The sequence below is a fragment of the Nicotiana tabacum genome, chromosome 8 (assembly GCF_000715075.1).
Source record: "Nicotiana tabacum cultivar K326 chromosome 8, ASM71507v2, whole genome shotgun sequence".
Lineage (NCBI taxonomy): Eukaryota > Viridiplantae > Streptophyta > Magnoliopsida > Solanales > Solanaceae > Nicotiana > Nicotiana tabacum.
Window position 1 is genome coordinate 150,283,842 of NC_134087.1, and position 25,382 is coordinate 150,309,223.

Here is a 25,382-nt window from a genome sequence, read left to right on the forward strand (position 1 = left end):
ATCATCCTTTTTCGGTGTTAATTTCAACTTCTAAAGGATTGCTAAGAACAATACCAAACAACCGCCACTAGGAACTGAACCAACTCCCTAGCCAGTTAATCCTATAATGTGAAAGGAATGCAACCACAAAATATTTTTTCACATAACCAACTTTACATAGCAATTTCAAGAGGATTATAAATATCAATAATAAAAGTCCTAGTATGACATAATAATAACGGGTGAAGGAACATACACTAGGTACACTGTTGCACGACACAGAATAGGTAAGGCAAATAGTTTAAGTTACTATCAATATATTAATAAAACCGTAATAGAATTCAATATACAACTACCCCAAGAACTAGTATTACAAGTCATGAGCCACTATGATTTAGATTTACAAAGCTGGTGAAATAATTTAAATACAACATCTGATTGAAAATTACATAAATAGAAGTAAAATCATATGCTGTCAGGAACAACAATTAGCATGAATTCGGCATGTGGGCACGCCTTCAATCAAAGCTCCCTCTTTACAACTACCCAAAATCTGCATGCAAGGTGCAGAAGTGTAGTATGAGTGCCACTGAGCCATCTACTCAGTAAGTATCTTGACTAACCTCAGAGGAGTAGTGACGAGATTTTTAAGTCAAAAGAAACTAACTTGTCAAATAACTTGTGCAATACATTCAAGACTGGCAACATAGAGTATAACAAATAAACAATAACAATAGTCTTATTAGAACTAGTGATAGCAGTTTAATACGAGCAAGGCTCAACATCAATAACAAGTCATCATATAGAATCGTATATATATGGTACCTCGTGCCCACATTATCTTTTAACCTTTCATAGCAAAGACCTCATGCAAAAACACATGTCACACCCGCATGACAAAGACCTCGTGCCAAATTACAATCCGTTTCTGTATTAACTTTCAGATAACACATTCAAAAGAACTTTTCAAGAATCAATTGTAGTAATACATGATGACAATTTCGCCATCTCATCAATCTAATATGCTAGCAAAAACTCAAATAATATGATATAACAATTCCACGTAAATAAAATCCATCTTAGCAACCAATTCATCAAGTAGTAACAGAGGCATTGATTAACATATTAGAAACAACACAACAAATTATGTAACAATTCATGACACATACAAAGAAGTCATAAGTACAACAAGAATTCACCTCTTGTACTACCGCACATGCATAATCAATAAAAATTGCCCTCGGGCTATCACATAACGTCCCCATAATGCCATCCTTATTTCGCCGCGTCAGCATCACAATGAATATTTCCCCTTATATTGCTACACGTGCATAAGCCACCCTTATCTCGCCACATGAGCATCAATAAACACAAGCCTTGTGTTGCACGCGCATCTAGCCACTCTTATCTCGCCGCATGCTCATCACAAATGAAATGCCTCCCTTATGTCGTCGCATGCGCCTCTAAAATCAATCTTTGCAACATGTCAACATGTGCCACAATGACATAGAAATGAAAATAACAAATTATGATCAAAAGGCATATTCTCATAACTCCTCAAAAATGGCACAAGGACATGATAACAACAAAAGTGTGAATAAAGCATAATCATGGTTAAATCAAGTATAAAAACTAAGTCCAAGTAGTCGTTCAAAGTATCACATATACATAACATACTGTACACATGTCAATCAAGACACATTATAAGATCAAGTCCAGATATGTATTCATAACCTACGTGTGTCTATCCCCAAGACAAATATGGCATGAGTCTCAAGATTTATTCATCATGTTCAACATAAAGTACCAATAGCCTCAATATTCCTCTAGCATGGTTTATACTACTCACGAAGTCGATTAATTTAATAGGAGTAACACATTGGATCAAGTAAAATGTACAACTATATAAGGCATTGAGTAAACTAGAATCTATCCCGAGAATGAATATCTATGACACATATATATACGCTCGTTACCTCGTATATATATCACCCCTCCATGTAGAAAACAACATCAACTAGTAGAAAAATTCTATCAACCAAAGCTAGGCAAGACACTTACCTCAAACAAGCCAAATCAATACTCAAAAATAGTCTTTACCTCATAAATTCACCTCCGTCCGGTCAAAATTTGGAAAAACATTACTCGAGAACATCAACCAATGCAAAAGAATCAATTTCAATTAATAAAGTTGCAATCTTTACCCAATTCTCAAAAGTAAACAAAAGTCAACTCCGGGCTAGCCTGATTATAACCCTAGTTGAAAGGTAGATATTGACTACTCATAACTCTATGAGTCAAAATATAAGATTAATTTTAAAAATTGAATCCAATTAAACTCTCAAATTTCAAATTTTCATTCTTCAAAATATAGTAAAAAATTCCAAAACTTCTCTTCAAATTTCATGATTTTGATGTTAAAATCCATACGTAGTCAAGCTATAATATTAAAGTTGAGTCAAAATCACATACCCCATAGTTATGTATGAAAATCCCCTCCAAAAATAGCCCCCTACCGAGTCTAGGGCACAAAATGTGATAAAATGAGACTATATCCTGAAATACACAGCATATAACCAACTATAGATGATGCATTTGTGACCAAGGGTTCGCAAAAGCGACCCTTGACAGACCTTGCAGATATCGTATTTGCGATAAAATGCTTAGAAAATGTGAAGCCCCTCCCCAGGTGACCAGTCGCAAATGCGACAAAATCCACGAAAATTGGAGGCCCATACCCAAAAGCCATGAATCGCAAATACGATGGTCACATTTGCGACCTCCTCATCAAAAAATGCGAGAACACCAGAACTAGCCCAACTCAACTTAGCAAAAACAATCCAAAATCAATCAAAAACTCTCCCGGGCCCCTCAGAACCCCGTTCAATCATACCAACAAGTACATAAACCTCATATGAACTCACTCATATGCTTTGATCATTGAAATAACATATACAATTACGAATCAAATACCAAAACACATCAAAATCATAATGAAACTCAAGAGCTTCCAAAATTAGAACCAAGCATCTTATTCCTACCAAACAAACCCGGAATAATACCACAGCTTGCACACAAGTCCTAAATGACAAAGTAGACCAATTCCAAGTACAAAGTTACCATAAAAACCTATTGGAATCATCAAAATGCAAATCCGAGATCGTTTACAAAAAAGTCAAACATTTATTAGCTCTTCAACCTAAAGCTTCCAAATTGAGTATTTCTATTCCAAATCAATCCCGAGCCTCTCGAACGAAACTGTTTACCTTGAAAATGATTTTAATAATTATATTTGAATTTGTGGTTCTAAAAATATGTGACTTATTTCAATATCAGTTGTTAGGCAATAGATGCTAAGAGTAAGTGAAGAGAATAAGATATACAAATCAATGTTGTCGCAAGAATGGACCTCGAGCTGGCTGGAATAAGGGGCCTCTAGGTCTAGTTAAGGCAGTTAATAATGAACAATTGACGAAGAAACAATGATATCGAAGGCCTCGAAGATATCCCTTTGCGGTTAATAATGGGCAATAAATAAAGAATAATAAATGTACGATAAATGAACAATAAATTAACAATAAACGAACAAGTGATAAATCTGTAGGGTAATTGTTGAGCATGTTTAGGCAAGAAAAGCAGAGAATATTCTATTGTATTTATTCATGTGTGTTACAAAATGACAAGGGCCCCATTTATATATGAGGGGGGAATCCCAACATAGTACATGTCTAATAATGACGAGAAAATGCTATTGGTACAGCTGTATAATGGCTCAGTACGGATTTGTACTATTCTTGCAGACATGGTCAGCTCTAACCACGTGTCCTTGGGAGTTTTCCCGCCTTTCCTTGACGATCATCGATTTGTACTGCTCCGAGATTGACCAAAGTGAACCTTTGATATGCTCTATCGAGGGGCGCACCTCGGGGTCACCCTTCAAATTCTGCTTCGAGCTTCTCGAGGTCAGGCACGGAGGGCCACAGTAGCCCCAAAATTGAACTCCCCGATTTTGGCCGTATACAGATAGCCCCCGCATTTCTTAGAATAGAATGATATGAAATAACTTTGACCTCGATTTTCCTGAGCCTCTTGTGATGATGTTATGCTCGTTACGTAAGCGTTCGAAGTGATTGAAACATCCCGTCGGTTCGTTCCCCCTAGAAACATTGAATGCACCGCCGGTCCGTTTCCCCAGAAACATTGAATGCGCCGTCATTTTCGTCGTCATTTCCCTATAAATAAGGGATTACTTGAACCAAAACTTCACTCATTCTTTCTCAACCTTTTTCCCTTTCCCTTCTCTATATTCTCTTCTAACCTCCTATGTTTATAGTTCGAACTCATGACCACAAGGTTATACGGTAGCAACTTTGTCAGTTATGCCATGGTTCTTTTTCAAAGATTTTGCCCACTAAGTGGGATATACTGAGTTGTTGTTGTTGTTGTTGTTGGCCCGAATCAATAAGAGAAGAGCACCAAATTCTTCCCGTATTAGAAGATATGTGGTCTTTATACCACCGCTCATCTCTCTTATCTTCAACCTGGTGTGGATCTTAATTCCTTTTACCTTCTACACCGGTACAATGTCTCAAGAAGTGGTTTCGCAATAGTAGTGCTGATGAGACCCATACTCGCCAGGTTTTTCACCAGGCCACAATTTTCTTCGCTTGTTAAAAGCTTTTGCTCTTTGGTAGGCTATTTCCTTTTCTTCATCTATTGCGGTTTTGGAGGAGGTTCTTGAAGACACCACTCTAAAGATCGAAATGGAGTCCCTGAGGAGAAGGTTCTCGAAGATATCGCTCTTGAGGATATTCCCTCAAAAGTACACTAGCCCTTTGGCTATTGTTTTTTGCTTCTTTCTTTCTGTGGAAGGGCCCCTCGTGGGCTTTGAAAACATCTTTTATAAATATAATAATTTCTTCATTTTTCCTTTGATTTGTGTTGAACTCCATTCTGCCTTCGTTTGTGAAAAATCCAAGTGTATGACTCTAATGATTAGTTTGAATACTAGACTCGGAACATAATAAACCCTTAGGTTTTTAATTGATTAATATGATACTTCTTAAAGTCCTTTGTTATTCCTCGCACTAAGCTTGGATTGATTTAATGTGAACTTAGGTCACCGAGACTTCTGTTTGAGTGAGAGTTGGGTCTTAGTTTTTGAAATAAAACTAGCCTATTTAGGCTTCGTTGATAGCCCTCGAGTGAGAATTTTCTCGAACTCAGGTAGCCTTGGAACTTAGCAACTGGGTGAGCATTTGCTCAATCATCTGAAAATAAAGATAGCACTTAGGTTTTTACAAATAGTCCCAGAGTGAAAGTTTGCTCGAACTCGGGTAGCCCTTGGGCTTAATAGTCGAGCTAGCGTTTGCTTGAACTTGAAATAAAGATAGCCCTAAGGCTTTGTAAATAGTCCCCAAGTGAGAACTTGCTCGAACTCGAGTAGCCCTTGGGCTTAATAGTCGAATGAGCATTTGCTCGAACTAGAAATAAAGATAGCCCTGAGGCTATATAAATAGTCCCCGAATGAGAATTTACTCGAACTCGGGTTGGGCTTAATAGTAGAGTGAGCGTCTACTCGAACCCAACTCGTAGATTCTTCTTAATAATTTCTGACAAATTGATTCCCTTTAAAGGGTGTAGGAGGCTCTCATCAGAGGCTAATGAGCTCAGAGCTCTTTTTACCAAAAAGGAGGAAGAACTTCATGACCTTCGAGTTGATTTTTGCAGCTCGAGCAGAAAGATATCCTGATGAACGAGGGGCTCAAACCCAGGGATATTGAGATTCTCGGACTCAAGCAGAGTGTGGACGAGATAGCCTCAGAGAGAGATACCCTTCAGGGGAAGTTGACCTCAGTTGAGCATCATCTTTAGGATGCAAGGGCATATAGTGGTAAGTATAAGGATCTCCATGCTGAATCAGTTGTCGTGCTATCTACAGCCAAGTCCGAAGCCGATGCGCTCATATCCTCGTACCGAGGAGATGTTGCTACTGCAAATGCTCGAGCCAAGAAGGTATCTGAAGAGGTGGAGCTGAACTGACCCGAGCCCAAGATCATGCCCGATTAAGATCTTGGAGGCAGGTTCTCGAGGATGTACATGCAGGGGCATCGATTTGTCTGATGAGATCGAGAGGATGAAGGCCCTGGAGGAAGAATCGGTAGCTCTGCTTTCTTCCAATGATGGTTCAGCAAGTGGTTCAGCCAGCGGCTCGGACGATGACAAGGATGAAGGTAAAGTCCCCGAGGGGGAGGAGGCCGTTGATGTTCCGGGGGTCGAGGGCCAAGCCGCTGAAGGCACAACTTCTGAGGGAGCTCCGTCCGGTCATGTGACCCCGATGTTAGATTAGGTTTTTATTTGTTCCTTTTTTGTGTAAGGGATCTAGGCGTGATCCTTGGAAATATGTCTTTGTGAACCTTTATTATATATATAAGGATCTTTGCTTTTCGTCATTTCTTGTCTTCCCTTTGCATTTTTGGAATAAACTTTGATGCTTGTTGATAACCAGTCCGATGTGTCGAACTTATAATATAAACCCCTTAGGATTTTAATATCGACCATCAAGATTTTAACACATTGTCCTTTGGGCTCTTTAGATTGGCCTTTAGGCTCTAATGCATTGGCCCTTAGGCACTTTTAGATTGGGTCGATGCGACATCTAATATGGCTATAGTTTTCCCTCATTTTGGCTAAAGACTTTTGAAGTTTTGATTATGCCTTGGCATGTTTTATGTTCGTCCGACTCTTTGATGGCCCAAACGAGAACCTCGATTATGATTCGATATGTGACGATAGTTGAGTACCTCGGGAGGTTCGCTCGAAGGCTGAGTTTTCAAAACCTTTTCATCGAAGGCTGATTGTTTTCGAAGCCTTTTTATTGTTTGGAGCTGATGTTATCGAAGCTCCTTTGCTTATTCCCAGATTAGCCTGATTAACTGGTTCTTTTAGAAGTATTTTCAAAGTATTTGAAGACCATTAGTTTTATGGCAGCAGTCGGACGTCTCCGAGCCGCATTAATTTGGCCGTAGCCTTTTAGTTCGACCGTAGTCTTTATGTTTGATAGTAGCTCTTAGTCCCCGGGTGCGGTGATCTTGGCGTCTATATCGAGGGTATGCCTTTTTAGGGGTCTTACAAGTTTGAATATATAGCCTAGGCCTTAATATCGAGGTTATGCCTTTTTAAGGTCTTATAAATTTGAGTACGCCTTGTTGAGGTCTTCCAAGCTCGATATTGCCTCATCGAGGTCTTATAGATTCGATGCTGCCTTACTGAGGTCTTACAAGCTCGAAGTTGCCTTATTGAGGTCTTACGAATTCAAATTTTTGATGGCTTCGATGAGCTGACTGTCAATGACAGTCCCCGAATGTTCGAGGATTTTTGGCCCTTGAGCCATTTTATGTGAAAGTAGTAAACTTCTGGCCGTTTTGTGTGAAAGTGGCAAACTTCTTTGAGGCACACAATGTTTTGACAAGCAGAGAGGCTTATTTGATTACTTGATATATGTGCACATGTTCTTTCCTTTGGACGCTCGATTTTTCTGTATGGGCATGGTTCATTCAATCGTTTGGCCTGATACAATATTTTCCTATCGAGGTCCCCTTAGGCATAACTCGATTTTTTCGAAAAGATAACCTCTGAGGGGGATGCCCCCTAGTATCGAGGCTGATTGAGAAGAAGCCTTGAATACTTATTGAGTTCTCCTTATGTAGCATATAGACGTTGCCTCGTTAAAAACCTCGCCGGCAAAATCCATTTGGGATAAAACCCGATCAAAGGGGAAAAAGTGCAATGCATGCTTTAAAACCCAGGGTCTTCAAGTCGATAGGTGCTTCGGCGTTTCCCGTCGAACACCTGTAAGAAATTAGTATGAGACAGATTATACCTTAGCAATAATAGCGTTTGAGCATCGATATGTTCCAATTGCTTGGGAGTTTTTCGCCTTCTATGGTGCCAAGTTTGTAGGACCCTTTGCCTACTATTCCGAGGATGCGGTACGATCCTTCCCAACTTGAGCCTAGCTTCCCTTCCTTTGGGTTTCGAGTGTTGAGGGTGACTTTCCTTAGGACTAAGTCCCCGACTCTGAAGTATCGGAGATTTGTTCTCCTGTTATAATACCTCCCGATCCTCTATTTTTGGGCGGCCATTCAAACTAGTGCAAACTCTCGCTTTTCATCTAGTAGCTCGAGGGCTGTAGTCATGGACTCGCTATTCAAGTACTCGGTTGCATGTCGAAATTTGGCGCTTGGCTCCCCGACCTCGACCGATATCAAATCCTTGGACCAGTATACCAAAGAGAACGGTGTCTCTCATGTGCTTGACTTTGAAGTTGTTCGGTATGCCCATAGTACTTCAGGAAACACCTCTCTCCATTGTCCCTTCGCATTTTCTAACCTCTTTTTCAAGTTTTGGATGATGGTCTTGTTCTTGGACTCGGCCTATCCATTTGCACATGGGTGATAGGGCGTTGATAGGATCCTCTTGATTTTACGATCTTCGAGGATGTTTCCTGACTTATCCTGGATGGGGAGAGTCGATGTTGGTGCCATGTCGTTTACCGCGAACATCTCTTTTGTTGCCTATTGTTCTCCGTACACCATTTTTATACCATCTTTTGTTGGGAACTTCATCATCTGATGAAGAGTTGATAGTACCCCCCTCACGTTGTGTATCCACGGCCTTCCAAGCAGGGTATTGCACCTTATGTCACCTTTGATGACATGAAACTTGGTATCTCGAACTATAACGGACACGTTGACTGGGAGGATGATTTCTCCCTTTGTTGTCTCGCTTGCCATGTTGAATCCATTGAGGACTCGAGAGGTGGGAATTATCTGATCGAGCAGTTTGAGCTGCTCCACCACCTTCGAACTGATTATGTTGTCCAAGCTACCTAGATCCACGAGCACGCGTTTAATTTGAACGTTATTCAAAAGAAAAGAAATTACCAATGCATCATTATGTGGTTGGGACAAGGCCTCGATGTCTTCTTCTCTAAATGTAAGGGCGTCATCGGGTATATAGCTCCGAGTTTGCCTTTCCATTGTGATGGACACTTTGGCCCGTTTGAACATGGGTCCCTGTGGGACGTCGATTCCTCCTAGGATCATGTGAATGATGTGCTGAGATTTTTCTGGTCCATTCTTTCCATTCGCCTCTCTTTCTTGAAAGTGGTTCTTGGCTCGATTGCTAAGGAATTCTCGAAGGTGCCCTTCGTTGATCAGTCGAGCCACCTCCTCTCAGAGCTGCCTTCAATCCTCGATCCTATGACCGTGAATGCCATGGTATTTGCACATCAAGTTGGGGTTCCTTCGGGAAGTATCTGACTGTGTAGGCTTTGGCCATCTGGTATCCCTAATTCTACCCATGGCCAATACGAGGTCTGAGACATTGATGTTGAAGTTGTATTTTGGCAATCGAGGTGCCTCCATTGGCTTCGAATGCCTATCAAACCCGGTCATGCTCATAAGACCCCGAGAATTTTGGCCTCGATCTAGTCTTCGATTATTTTGAGGTATATTCCCACTCGAAATGTCTCTTCGATCTTTGAAGTATGGTTGATACCTTTCTTTGCCTGATCTTGAATCCCTTTCTGTAGACCTTAGTTCCTTTGCTAGGAGCCTGCTTGGATATACTGAGCCAGAGGGGGCTCCCAATTGGTCGTCTTCGACCATAATCTTCGATTGACACCTATTGTGCACATCTGCCTAGGTCGAAGTGGGATATTCAATCAAATTTTGCTTTAGCTTCTTTGAAGCTATCGAGCTTCGTTTGTTCAAGCCCTGAGTAAAGGCCTGCACTGCCCAGTCATTGAAGACCAGTGGTAATTCCATTCGCTCCATTTGGAAGCGAGATACAAATTCCCTCATCATCTCGCTCTCCCTTTGTTTGATCGTGAAGATGTCGGACTTCCTTGTAGCAACTTTGATGGCACCGACATATGCCTTCAGAAAAGAATCTACCAATATGGCAAACGAATCCATTTAGTTTGAGGGTAGATTGTGATACCACATCATGGCCCCCTTCGACAGTGTTTCCCCAAATTTCTTCAGCAAGATGGATTCAATCTTGTCATTATTTAAGTAATTCCCTTTTACAACACAAGTATAAGCGGTAATGTGCTCATTGGGGTCCGTGGTCCCGTTATACTTCGAGATATCAGGCATTCTGAATTTCTTCGGGATGGGCTTCGGAGCAACACTTGATGGGAATCGTTAGCCTATATCTTCTTTTCTCCTGACTCGATTCTTTTAGTCAATTCCTCGAGCATTTTCATGATTGTGGGTTCAGCCCCGAGTCGCTTTCATTAGGTCTTTATAGCACTAGTTCGTGCTGCATGTTTACTGGTTCGGCGGTGTTAGGGTTTTTTTTCTGACTTTGAAGTAGAGCAATGGAGACTTGCTAAGATTGTAGCATCTCGAATATCACTTGGAGGTTGACTCCTCCTTCTTCACTTCCTCGTGCTTCTTGTCCTCCAGTCTGGGCTTCCCTGCATCTATTCCTTTTGGGGTCTGCACCTGCTTCCGTGTTTAGAGCGTTGTGGGAGCTGATATCAACTGGCTCCACATTTGGCACTCTCTCAGGGTTTACAGGTGGCACACCGAGACCGATGCCGCTATTTTCTCCAAGTCCTTCACTGCCATGAGGAGGTGCATTTTGTGTGCTAGACATATTTTGGCCTGAAATCAAAGAATCTTGGACAAGAAAAAGCATGAAAAATAACTTATGTTTTTAGAAAACTAGCACCAAAACAATCACTATTATTTTTAGCCCCACGGTGGGCCAAACTGTTTACCTTGAAAAAGGTTTTAACAATTATGTTTGATTTGTGGTTCTAAAAATATGTGACTTATTTCAATACCAGTTGTTAGGCAATAGATGCTAAGAGTAAGTGAAGAGAATAAGATATGCAAACCAATGTTGTCGCAAGACTGGACCTCGAGCTGGCTGGAATAGGGGGGCCTCGAGGTCTAGTTAAGGCAGTTAATAATGAACAATTGACGAAGAAACAATGATATCGAAGGCCTCGAAGATAGACCTTTGCGGTTAATAATGGACAATAAATGAAGAAAAATAAACGAACAAGTGATAAATCTGTAGAGTAATTGTTGAGCACGTTTAGGCAAGAAATACAGAGAATGTTCTATTGTATTCAATATTCATGTGCGTTGTAAATTGACAAGGGTCCCTTTTATATAGGAGGGGGGAATCCTAATATAGTACATGTCTAATAATGACGAGGAAATGCTATTGGTGCAGCTTTAAGATGGCCCAGTACGGATTTGTACTATTTTTGTAGACCTGGTCAGCTCTAACCACGTGTCCTTGAGAGCTTTCCCGCCTTTCCATGACGATCATCTATTTGTACTGCTTCGAGATTGACCACAGTAAACCTTCGATATGCTCCCTCAAGGGACGCGCCTCGGGGTCACCCTTCAAGTTTTGCTTCGAGCTTCTCGAGGTCGGTCGCGGAGGGCCACAACATGCCCAAAATTGAACTCCCCGATTTTGGCCATATACAGAAACCAACCATGCACGTAAGTCATGATACATCAGATGAAGCTACCCAAGAGCTCAAGCCACCGAACGCAACGTTAAAGCTCAAAACGAATAGTCAGGTCGTTACAATCTTCTCTAATTAAACTTTGATCACTCACCTTTGTAGATTCACTTGATATCTAATCATTTCTTATCTCAAAAAATAAGTAAGTGATGATGCACTTTAATCTATCACAAGAACTTGTACTTTTCATTCGTGTATAAGTATTTACTAAAAAGTCTATTTTAATTATATTGATATTATTTTATGAAGTCATGTACAATATGGCTTGACATACACGTGCAACACACGTGCCAAAAAAATATAATAATATTAATAGATATGGATAAAGATAGTGAAAGTTGTAATACTTCACATTTTTGAATTGCCACATTTTTAGTAGGTGATAGTCTAAAGTTCAATTGCTCAAGTGAGGGATTGCTCTTGCCACCTAATATTGAAATCATTGATATATAATACAAAATATATAGCTAATTTAATGGAATCAATTAATTTTTGTATTGAAATACAAATAGAGAAAAGTAATTGTAGATAGCTTATAAAGACGCAACATAACTTTCAACGAGAAAGTTATTTCATAATGATGTATTTATGCTGTTCGAACACAGAATCATAGTATACTCATCCTATGACAATAATAACGTCAATGAACATTAGGAGACATTTTCTTAAAATGTGGACAAACCTAAAAGAAGCACTTCAATGTTGCATCTCATATTCAAGGAGAATTTGTCTTGAATTCCCTTAGATCATGTTTAATATTCTTCTGAAGTATAGTAGCTAAATATATTTTTGTGATGATTAAAAAATCACATAAAAGTTGTCGCATTGAATTATAGGAATTAGTGGTGTATACGGTTAAAATCGGGCCCATTCGATTTTACCGATTAACCGAGATCAGGTGGATTGATCGAGGATCAGCCCCATAGCATATCAGACTGAGACATGAGGATAAGGTACCAAGTTTGGGATTTAAGGTACCTGTCGAGATCGAGACTATTAATGATCGAGGTCGAACGGGATAGACATCGAGCAAGACCGGAGATAGCATAATAAAGAAAAGGCGAGATATCCGTGACTGGTCGAAGATCATGACGGAAATCTCGGAACAGTCAAATCAAGGGCGGTTGCTTAGCTAATCATGGGATTTCCATCTGTAATTAAAATTATACCGCAAATAGGATTCGTCTACTCACTTAACAGTCAAGTGGAGGGCTTTGTTGTGTATAGCTCCCTCTGCAGGCAAATCATTGTTGTTAAACGAGATTTTATTGACTTTGAAAAATCTTTCAGCCATTCCTTTCAATTGTGCAACAGTTGTCTCATCCGGGATATAGTCTTCATTCAAAATGTTGAGCAGCACCTTTAGGTGTTCATCCAAACTCAGTAATAGAAACATAAGTGATATCTGTGCGGGAGTTTTTCGGAGTTGATCAACTATCGAGTACTCCATAGTTTTCATTTTCTTGAAGAATTCCTCAGCCTCTTAGTTGCTAATATGTTTCTTTGGTGGCATATGGTTGTCTCTATTTTGCTTAGCTTTCCTTAACTCATCCAAATTGAGTATTTCTATTCCAAATCAATCCTGAGCCTTTCGAACGAAACCAACCACGCACGTAAGTCGTAATACATCATATGAAGCTACCCAAGACCTCAAGCCACCGAACAGAACGCTAAAGTTCAAAACAAACTGTCGGGTCGTTACAATTATCTCTAATTAAACTTTGATCACTCACCTTTATAGGTTCACATGATATCTAATCATTTTTTGTCTCAAAAAATAAGTAAGTGATGATGCACTTTAATCTATCACAAGAACTTGTACTTTTCATTCGTGTATAAGTATTTACTCCAAATACTATTTTAATTATATTGATATTATTTTATGAAGTCATTTACAATATGGCTTGACATACACGTGAAATACACGTGCCAAAAATATATAATAATATTGATAAATATAGATAAAAATAGTGCAAGTTCTAATACTTAACATTTTTGAATTGCCACATTTTTAGTAGGTGATAGTCTAAAGTTCAATTGCTCAAGTGAGTGATTGCTCTTACCGCCTAATATTGAAATCATTGATATATAATACAAATATATAGCTAATTTAATGGAAGCAATTAATTTTTGTATTGAAATACAAATAGACAAAAGTAATTGTAAATATCTTATAAAGACACAACATAACTTTCAACGAGGAAGTTATTTCATAATGATGTATTTATGCTGTTCGAACACAGAATCATAGTATACTCATCCTATGACAATAATAACGTGAATGAACATCAGGAGACATTTTCTTAAAATGTGGACAAACCTAAAAGAAGCACTTCAATGTAGCATCTCCTATTCAAGAAGAATTTGTCTGGGAATTCCCTTGGATCATGTTTAATATTTTTCTGAAGTATAGTAGCTAAGTATATTTTTATGATGATTAATAAATCACATAAAAGCTGTCGCATTGAATTATAGGAATCACTGGTGTATAATGTTAAAACCGGGCCTACCCAATTTTATAGATTAACCGAGATTAGGGGGATGGATCGAGGATCAGCCCCATAGCATATCAGACCGAGACATGAGGATAAGGTATCAAGTTCGGGATTCGAGGTACCTGTCGAGATCAAGACCAGTAATGATCGAGGTCGAACAGGATAGACATCGAGCAAGACCGGAGATAGCATAATAACGAAAAGACAAGATATCCGTGACTAGTTGAAGATCATGGCGGAAATCTTGGAATAGATCAAATCAAGGGCAATTGTTTAGCTAATCATAGGATATCCATCTGTAATTAAAATTATACCGTAAATAGGATTTGTCTACTATATAAAGAAGGTCTTAACCATTTGTAATGATCTTACAGCCACGCATATCAAAGCAATATATCATATTTTTATCTCTTGCAAGCTCTGTTATTCAGTTCATACCTTCAATAGTTTTTCAGTTGGTTCGAGGGCAATTAGCTCGAGGGCCATAATTGCTCATTCCATTGGTTTGCTTTAATATACTGTAATTTCTATCATTAATTCTTATATTTATCATTTTGTGCCAAGTGAAATCACATATCCTTAAAACCACTTATAAGTTTAATTGTTATCTGATTGTAAGGGTAAACAGTTTGGCGCCCACCGTGGGGCCAAGGATAATAGTGATTGCCTGGTATAATTTTCGTAACACACATTATTTTACACTTGTTCTTTGAAGTATCTTTGATTCCAGGATCAACATGTCAAACTCTCATGTAGAACCTACACACACAGACAATGATCTCGGTTTCCATGGCGAGAACGATAACATAGCCACCTAAGGGAACGGAATACCTCTGGTCAACCCCGATGAGGCTCCGGCCATGGACCCAATCGACGTCAGCTCCCATATTGCTATTAATGGGAATTCAGTCGTTGACTCTAAAAATAACGTCTGCAAAGATGCTCGAACGGCAGATAAGAACGCCCGGGATGGTAAAAAAGATGGTATTAGCCTTCGAATGATATTCGAAATGTTACAGACCCAACAAGCTGTAATAGCATAGCTCCAAAATCAGAATCATGCACCAAGCAGGATCGAGATCGAGCCATCGCAAGAAATTGCTCATAGAGCCGAATCAATGCCAAAGAGGTCGAATGGAGCAGAAGCGGAGACTAACCCTACTATTGTAAAGATGCTCGAAGAACTAACAAAGCGAATCGATATAGGGGAAAAGAAGATCGAGGAAAACGATAAGAAAGTGACAACTTAGAATTCCAGGGTCGACCAAATCCCGGGGTCACCACCGGTGTTGAAAGGACTTGATTCCAAAAACATTTTCCAAAAACCTTTCCCCCCGAGTGCGGCTCCGAAGCCAATCCCCAAGATGTTCCGTATGCCCAAGATCCGGAAATATAATAGGACAATAGACCCAAATGAGCACGTCATCTCATACACGTAGGTTATTAAGGGAAATGACCTGGAAGACGACGAGATCGAGTCCGTGTTGCTGAAGAAGTTCGGGGAGACTCTATTGAAGGGTGCTATGATATGGTACCATAATTTACCTCCTAATTCTATTGACTCGTTTGCTATGCTTGCAGATGCCTTTGTAAAGGCATACACCGGAGCCATTAAGGTCACTACCAGAAAGTCGAACCTCTTCAAAGTAAGACAGAAACACAAAGAAATGCTCAGGGAATTCGTATCCCGATTCCAAATGGAGCGAATGGATTTTCCACCGGTCACCAACAATTGGGTTGTTCAAGCTTTTACTCAAGGTCTCAATGCTCAAAGTTCCGTAGCTTCACAGCAGTTGAAATAAAATTTGATCGAATATCCAGCTGTCACTTGGGCCAATGTACGGTATCAGTCGAAGATCAGGGTCGAGGATGATCAATTGGTGGCTCCGATAGGTTTGATTTATCCTAACAAGTCCGTAGACAAAATTAAAAGTGACGTCGACCGGGAACCATGATAAAACAGAGACCCGATATCATCCATACAGTGGAGATCGAAGAAATAATGGGCCTGGGTGCAACCCCGTTCAGAATGATAGAAGGAATTATCAGGTACAGAGCTCCCGAGGGATCATGAGCAAAAGTGGTTTCAATAGGGATGTCGGAACAAAAAAAGCACCTCAATTGTCAAAATATAACTTCAACGTGGATGCTTCTTCCATAGTATCAGCCATTGGATGTACCAAAGATACCAGGTGGCCTTGACCTATGAAGACCGATCCGGTCCAGAGAAATCCAAACCAAATATGCAAGTATCATGGTACCCATGGCCATAAAACAGAAGATTGCAGGCAGCTAAGGGAGGAAGTAGCCCGATTGTTCAACAAGGGTCACTTTCGACAATTTTTAAGTGAGAGGACCAAGAATCACTTCAAAAATAGATATTCAAACAGGTAGAATGAGCAAAACGAACCGTAGCACGTGATTCACATGATCGTTGGAGGGGTCGACTTCCTCAAGGACAAGTATTTAAGCGCACCAAGGTGATGATCACAAGAGAAAAACGAACACAAGACTACTTACAAGAAGAGACCTTGTCTTTCAACGATGAGGATCTGGAAGGAATCAAACAACCTCATAACGACGCACTGGTAATATCTGTCCTTATGAATAAAATTCAAGTTAAATGTGGTTTGGTTGATCCAGGTAGCTCGGCCAACATTATTAGATCGAGGGTCGTAGAACAGCTTGCCCTACAAGATAAAATTGTGTCTGCAGCCCTAGTACTTAACAGTTTCAGCATGGCGAGCAAAACCACCAAAGGTGAGATTGTTTTGCTAGTGAATGTGGTCGGGACCATAGAAGAAACAAAGTTCCATGTAATCAAGGTTGGCATGAGATACAACGCTCTGCTCGGAAGGCCTTGGATCTATACCATGAGGGTGCTACCCTCAACCCTTCACCAAGTTCTGAAGTTCCCGGCATCTAAAAGAGTCAAAACAGTGTACGGGGAACAGCATGCCACCAAGGAAATTTTTTCAATTGACGAGGTAATACCAGTGTCAACACTTTCTTCAACAAAGGGATCAGACTCAAAGGGAAAGCAAGAAGCTAAATAGCAACCACAAACGCCAGCCTCGACCCAATCGGAGAAGCAGGAGACCGATAAGGATGATGACTATAGGATGCCTCAATCTTTTGTAGTTCCCGATGACTCAAAATCTACCAAATCGATGGTCGAAGAGCTGGAACAAATCACATTGACCGATCATCAGCCAGAATCAAAGGTATACCTGAGCACAGGGCAAACCCCTGAGCTCAGAAAAAACTTATTCATTTCCTTACAGCTAACATGAATTGCTTTGCTTGGTCCCATCTTGACATGACAGGGATCCCACCAGAGATCACTACCCACCGACTGAGCCTGGATCCCAAGTTATGTCCCGTAAAGCAAAATAAAAGGCCCCAGTCCGAAGTTAAGCATGCATTCATCAAGGATGAGATAACCAAACTTCTCAAAATATGGTCCATTCGGGAAGTAAAATATCCCAAATGGTTAGCAAACGTAGTGGTGGTCCCTAAGAAGGGCAATAAACTCAGAATGTGCATAGACTATAAGGACTTGAACAAGGCTTGCCCTAAGGATTCTTTTCCTTTGCCAAATATCGATCGCATGATCGATGCCATGGCTGGCCACGAGATTCTCAGTTTTCTCGATGCCTATTCCAGTTACAATCAAATATAGATGAACCCGAAGGATCAGGAAAAGACTTCGTTTATCACTAAATACGGCACCTATTGTTATAATGTAATGTCGTTCGGACTGAAAAATGCCGGTGCAACTTATCAACGCCTAGTAAATTAAATGTTCGAAGAACAAGTAGGAAAATCAGTGGAAGTTTATATTGACGACATGCTAGTTAAGTCCCTGCGAGCAGAGGACCATTTGAAACATTTGCAGGAGACATTCGATATACTAAGAAAGTACAATATGAAGCTCAATTTGGAGAAGTGTGCGTTCGAGGTTGGCTCGGGCAAATTCCTCGCCTTCATGGTATCAAATCAGGGGATCGACATCAACCCGATAAAATCAAAGCCATCGAAGATATCACGGTCGTGGATAATATTAAGGCCGTACAAAGGTTAACAGGGCACATAGCCGCCCAAGGGAAATTCCTCTCGAGGTCCACAAATAGAAGTCACCGGTTCTTCTCACTACTTAAGAAGAAGAGTAATTTTTCATGGACCCTGGAATGCCAACAAGCCTTATATGAATTAAAACGATACCTATTGAGCCCGCCACTACTTCATACCACGAAAGCGGATGAGCAACTCTACTTATACTTAGCAGTCTCAGGCCGAGACCCTATATCCCTACTTAGAAAAATTAGCGCTTGCTTTAATAAGTGCCTCTAGGAAGTTAAAATATATTTCCAATGTCATCCGATTTGTGTTGTAACTACCTATCCCATGCGCAATATTTTGCACAAACCTGAACTTTTGGGACAATTGGCCAAATGGGCCATCAAGATCAGTGGGTATGATATCGAATATCAACCCTGAACAGCCATCAAGTCTCAAATCTTGGTGGACTTCGTGGCCGATTTCACACTAGCCCTCGTGCCCGAGGTTGAAAATGAACTATTATTAAAATCGGGCACATCATCAGGGGTATGAACCCTTCTTACAGACGGCACTTCAAATGTGAAAGGGTCCGGGCTAGGCATTGTTTTGAAGCCACCCACGGGTAACATAATTAGCCAACCTATCAAACTTTGAAGTTAACTCACAATGAGGCTGAGTATGAGTCCATGATTGCAGGTCTTGAGCTGGCTAAAAGTTTGGCAGCAGAGGTCATCGAGGCCAAATGTGATTTGCTACTTGTGGTAAACCAAGTCAACAGAACTTTCGAAGTCCAAGAAGATCGAATGCAGAGATACTTGGACAAGCGACATGTAACTATGCATCGATTTAAAGGGTGGACCTTACAATACATACCTAGGGAACAGAACAACAAGGCCGATGCCCTTGCAAACTTGGGTTATCAGTCGAGGATGACGAACTTAACTCGAGGGTTGTCATACAACTATCGAGATCAGTAATCAAAGAAGGCCACGCCAAAATAAACTTTACAAGTTTGATGTGGGATTGGAGAAACATTACATAGAGTACCTAAAGAATGGAAAGTTCCCATGAGATCCGAAAGAGTCGAGAGCTTTACGCACAAAGGCAGCACGGTTCACTTTGGCCGAAAATGGAACACTATGTAGGAGGATGTTCGATGGGCTATCAGCAATATATTTTGGACCAGGAGACACCAACTACGTCCTACGGGAGATTCACGAAGGCACTTGTGGGAACCACTGCGGTGGCGAATCACCGGTTCATAAATTTATCAGAGTAGGATACTAATGGGCTGATATGGAAAAGGATACCAAAGAGTTCGTCCGAAAGTGTGACCAAATGTCAAAGGTATGCACCGATGATACACTAGCCCAGGGAGCATCTGCACTCGGTCTTATCCCCATGGTCATTCATGAAGTTGGGGATGGACATTGTAATCCCCCTTCCATTGGCCCCAGGTAAAGCTCAGTTTATTTTATTTATGACTGATTATTTTTCTAAGTGGGTTGAAGCACATGCTTTAGAGAAAGTCAGAGAAAAAGAAGTCATAGACTTCATATGTCGATTCAGGATGCCCTACGAGATCATATGCGATAAAAGAAAGCAATTCAACGACAGCAAAGTGACTAAGTTTTTCGAGGAACATAAGATCAAAAGAATCATATCGAGACCTTATCATCCCAGCAGAAACGGACAGGCCGAATCGACCAACAAAACCATCATTCAAAACCTTAAGAAGAGATTGGCCGATGCCAAAGGGAAGTAGAAAGAGATATTGCCCGAGGTTCTATGGGCGTACCGTACAACGTCGAAATCCAATACCGGAGCAACACCGTTCTCGTTAGTCTCTGGTACCGAAGCTTTAATTCCGGTAGAAGTGAAAGAATCAAGCATCAGGTTTCGATACGCAACGGAAAAGTCAAATAATGAGGCCATGAATACGAGTTTAGAATTGTTGGACGAAAGATGTAAAGTTGCCCTCTTTCGGTTGGCCGCTCAAAAATAGCAGGTCAAAAGATAATACAATCGAAGAGCCAATCTTCGACATTTTAACATCGGGGACTTGGTGCTAAAAAAGGTCACCCTCAACACTCGAAATCGAAATGAAGGGTAGCTGGGTCCAAATTGGGAAGGACCGCACCAGGTTCTCGAAATTACCGGAAAAGGGTCCTACAAGCTCGGTACAGTAAATGGTGAACAGTTACCAAGCAATTGGAACATAACTCACTTAAAACGATACTACTGCTAAGGTACGACCTTCTCCATTTTCATTTATATTTTAAACTAACTCCTGCAGGTGATCGACTAGGGACTGCAATGGACTCCTAAACATGAAGACTTTAGGTCTAAAGGCACGCGTTGCACTCTTTTTCTCTTAGACCAATTTTATCCCAAAAGGGTTTTCCGGTGAGGTTTTTAATGAGGCAACCATTGATCGTGCTATCATAGAACAAGTCAACATTATCCAAGGCTTCTTTACTATCCACCTCGAATACTGGGGGGCATTACCCTCGAATGAATAACTTTGTTGCAAGAAAATTACTTCGTGACAGTAGGATATCGATAGGTAAATTTTGTAAGGGCCAAATAGTCGAACGAGCCATGCCCATATAGGTTTCTCGTGCCCTGACATAAAACATGTACGCATGTGTAATCATCTATTAAGAGAAGTATTTTTTCCTTGCGAACTATCTTATGCCTTAGAAAAATTTTACTTTACAATTTCATACGCCTGATCTATTTTGTAAACAGGCTTAAGGGCCGATCACTGCTGAAGCTCGAACAATTAACCCCACACTCGGGGACTGTCGCCCGAAAAATAGATGAGATTGAATTATTAAAGCCTCGAGATCATAAGACCTTAAAAGGTCAATCCTCAATTTTTATAGGCCACGGCCACCCCACTCGGGGACTGACACTTCGAACAAGCTCGAGGTATAATGGGAAAACAAGCCAAAAAGGCAAGTCCCAAACTAAAAAGGCTATGAAAAAATTAACACGGTTCGGAGACGTCCGAATTTCGTAATAAAACGGGCCTTCGAATATTCTCACAAACCGGTTAAAAAGGCTACCCTCGGCAAAATTACAAAAGGCTTCGATAATATCAAGCCTCGAGAACCCTAATGGGTACAAAATTGATTGAACTCTCGAACAATTCCTTATTTCGTGCTAAGGCATAACAAATTTTGTATAACTAACAATAAAATTTTTAAGCCGGAAAGGGGAAAAGCCAGTCTTTTTACAGAGGACACATCGGCCTAATACAAAAGCCTAAGGGCCATCTTTTGTTCGAGGGGTCACCCTTGCTCAATTAAAAAACCTAAGGGTTATCTACTTCGCGTTCGAGCAAGCACTCACTCGATACTAGTTTGGTTTCGATCCAAATTGCCTAAGCCTCGAACCTATGGATGCAATTTCATAAGGTATAAATAAAACAAAAATAAAGTAAAGACAAGACAGAAAGGGAAAAAAGATATTTTGTGTCACGACCCAAACCGATGGGCCGCGACGGGTACCCGGTACGTTACTCAACCGAGTACCAATATAATGTATCTTTTTATGTCATACTATCATAAATAACTAAGCCGGAGAGGCTGCCGTGAATAGGTAGAATACAACAGGTATTTCCAACTTATACATAGGACACATGGGCCTCTAAGACCAAAGTAACCACTTGAACACTGAACATAGGCCGACAAGGTCATACAATCTTTTATGTACATGACATCTATCTACAAGCCTCTAAGAATACATAATTTTCATAAAGGTTGGGACACAGTCCCGCCATACCAAACAATACACATCTAACTCATACTAACCAAACAAGTAACTCTAAAGCAAATGGAGCGCACCAACATCTTCCGTTGAGTTGATAGACTAGTTGGAGGGCTCTCAACCTGTCTATTGGGACATGCGGGCATGAAACGCAGTGCCCCCAGGCAAAAAAGGAATGTCAGTATGAATAATGTATCACACCCCCTTTTTTTTTTAACAAACCTCACTGAACCTTCTTAAAAATATAAGAAAAAGATTTGTAAAGCTTGAAAGGGTTTTTAATTGAAAAGTGACAAAATTGTGTTCAAAAGGAAATAATTCAGAATCGCCACCTGACGCTTAATTTCGGTGCGTCAGGTTACCGTTTTTCTAAAATAATAATTTTTTTCCTTTCAAAATACTTGAGACTCCAAAACTAAGTTTGCGCCAGAGATTCGGGTAAGGGGGTTCATTTGACTCGGGGAGAAGGTGTTAGGAATTCCCCGAGTTTCGTAACTAGTACGGTTGCATACTTGATCTTGTCGGCTTTTAGAAAGTTCGAATTGAGGTAAAAACACACAAAGGAAAATAAACATCCAAAAGGTTCGAGGTCGTCCCTTCCTAATAAAAGAAAAATAAAAGAAAATGAAATAAGTCCTCCTAACCTATACTACGCCTCCATTGATGATACCACGACCTCCATTTACAAATACTTCGGGGCATACCCCGGAAAATATGTACAAATTGCACGGGGCATTTCCCGGACAATGAACTAAAGGAACGACCTCTTACCTCAAAACTAACGAAAATCCTAAAGCTTGCCTACCCAAGTGTGATCGGCCTAAGCGTGCTCCTAAAGAATCTCTTAAAATAAAAGATGACTACATAAAAGAAAGATCTAATTCATGATCATATTTTTTAACTCTTTATTATTATTAGGCCGAGCCCGATACCTAAAGCATGAAAATAAATCAATTGCTAATGGGCCAAGCCTTTTTCTCAACTCCCCCACTACCCATTCTGTACAAAGAGGCATCAAACAATGATAACAAACATGAGTCATAAGAAGTGAAATCAACATCTAGGACAAAGGAAGAAACCAAGATCATCCACGGCATCCAAATTTCGAAGGAAGGCCACGAAAGAAGGAAAATTCGAACTAAACTTCAAAATCTCACATGATTAGGTGTTGTCAACAAGAGCTTTGACATGAATACACATACTGTAGCATAAACGAATGGACGTGAATCATTGGTTCAAATTGAGAACTACAGTTCGATTTTGAATACTAATCAAATAGGTCACTTAAATTCTTTTAAACATGTATAATCTAGCACTAAAAGAAATTAAGAAGAACTAAGGATAAATCGCCAAGGAAACAGCAGAATCAAAACAGAACAATGTCTCATCAATCAAAAGAGAACAACAAAGAACTTTGAGTATGTCGATCGTAAACGACCCTTCAGAAACAGACTCAACACTTCTGGTTATAAATACTCATAAATATATCTAAAATAGCTGAAAATCCTTCAAAACAAACAGAAAACCTACAATCCGATAGCTGAAACAAATTCAAAGAAAAAGGCAAAGACGAATTAAACACTAACTCACAAAAATACTACACCGACGTATCAGACGACGAGAACACAAAACACCATAAAAGAAGCAGCATGAGGTAACCTTAACAGCACATCCAACAGATTCTTAGTTCCAATAACTCGGCGATCCAAAGATGATTGAATTCCTCGCATTTCAAAGAAACACAGCTAGAAATCGAGTAAATTGAATCATTCTTATATCCCTAAATTACCATCAGATTCAACGCTAGACCAAACACAAGCAGAGAAAAATACTCTAAACAATCAATAAGAGTTCTTATGTGTACTGCAGCAAGAAACCCAAGAGGGAACGACAGTACTAACAACACAAATTAAACCGAGATGAACCAACAAACTTCACCCATCACTAATATTTGATTCATGCTCTTAGATGTAAGAAGAAAAGAGAATGAGATGAACCTGTTTAGTCGAAATCCTTTTTAATAACAGTAGAGGAATCAGCAGATACAACATGTTGCTCCAAAATATCGACTGAGAACAGCAACACAATCGAGCAAAAACTGCGAGCCAAACCACGAACCTCGAACAGAAACTCGAATCGGCCCCACAATTTTGAATCCGAACACGAACTCAAACTCAAACTTCACTTCATTTGTATGTTGTAACAGAGATTTAATTCGAAAATAAAAGAAAGACTCAAAGAGAACTCCCAAAATTTTATGTCCAATCCACTGAAAATTGGAAGGAAGGCAGTAAGACTCAGAAAAACCCTCGCCCTCTCCTTTTCCCAATTTTTCTCCGAAACAAAACTCTGAAAATCCTCCAAATTGGAGTATTTATATGAACTCTCGAAGGTTCTGCCCTTTCCCTCCAAGAAATCCCCAAAATAACTTTTAAAAAAAAACTGAAAACTCCGGAAAATTTTCATAAAATCGGAAAAATGGAAGGCGATCCACTTTCGCTCACATCCGACTGCTCCCATATATCCGAGATTTGTCCAAGAAAGCTAAAGCGCGTGAGAGGGATGGCGGATTCGGTTTGGGCGAAATTATTAGAAAATATTCTGAGTTTGTTATCATTGCTACGTGGAGGAAGGAGAAGATGAGACAGAGGACCACGGGGGGACCATGTCAGTTAACTCGCCGGGTTTGGAGGAGTTCCGGCGAGTTTGGAATGGTAGGCGCGCGGGCAGAAGCTTAGAGATGGGGGGCACCGGTTTGATTGGGATTTTAGTTCAAGGTTTGGGAAAAATTAGGGTTTTATATGGGGTGTGGGGATTAATCTTGACCTTAGGATTAGAGGGGTTGGATGGCCAGGATTTAAAATCAAAACGGGGCGGGTCGGGTGGACTGGGTGCGGGTCACCGGGGCTGCTTGGGTTATCCGATTTGGGCCTTGTCTTGTGTAGAATTGGGCCCAAAATTTTGTACTTCTTCAATTTCTAAAAGTTCATTAAATAACCAACTCAAAATTAAAACTAATTTCAATTAATTAAACAAACTATGTAAATATATATATATTATGTTTTATATAAATTAAAAGTAAGATTAAAAATTATAGTAAAAACAAAATATATGGCTACAAAAATCTTAATAACCTTAAGCTAAATAGAAATATGATAAAACATGAAACTATATATATATGTATGTATATTTTTTAGTTTTCGTGCCTTAAAATAGAATTAAAATTAGTAATAAAGTAAAATCCTATAGAAATAAACCCAAATAAATATCCTAATTATTTCTTTAAAAATACTACTTTTTAAAAGTTTCCCGGGTCAAAAATTACGTGCTTACAGCTACCCATCTTTGCTTGGAAACACGAAGAGTTTCGGAGCAAAGAACAATAAGCAACGTAATTGATTTATGACCAGATGCTTATTCAGAAGAAAATAAAGATGGCTATAAAGATTGTGACCGAGCCCCGGTATTTGAGCTTCCTACATATCCTTGGCTATAAAGGAATCAAGCCACGT

General features: G+C 40.0%; 1 long non-coding RNA gene across 2 annotated transcripts; it reads right to left on the reverse strand.

Annotated features, from left to right (window-relative positions):
- Window positions 1-276: 276 nt before the first annotated feature.
- LOC107793673 (uncharacterized) lies at window positions 277-24,082 on the reverse strand. 2 transcript variants are annotated; one of them, XR_012694275.1, is made up of 2 exons: window positions 23,868-24,082; window positions 277-532 (listed from the first exon to the last, which is right to left on the reverse strand). It is a non-coding gene; the product is annotated as an uncharacterized LOC107793673 (long non-coding RNA). The 2 variants fall into 2 exon arrangements; XR_012694274.1 differs by lacking the exon at window positions 277-532 and adding an exon at window positions 21,633-21,996.
- Window positions 24,083-25,382: the final 1,300 nt, after the last annotated feature.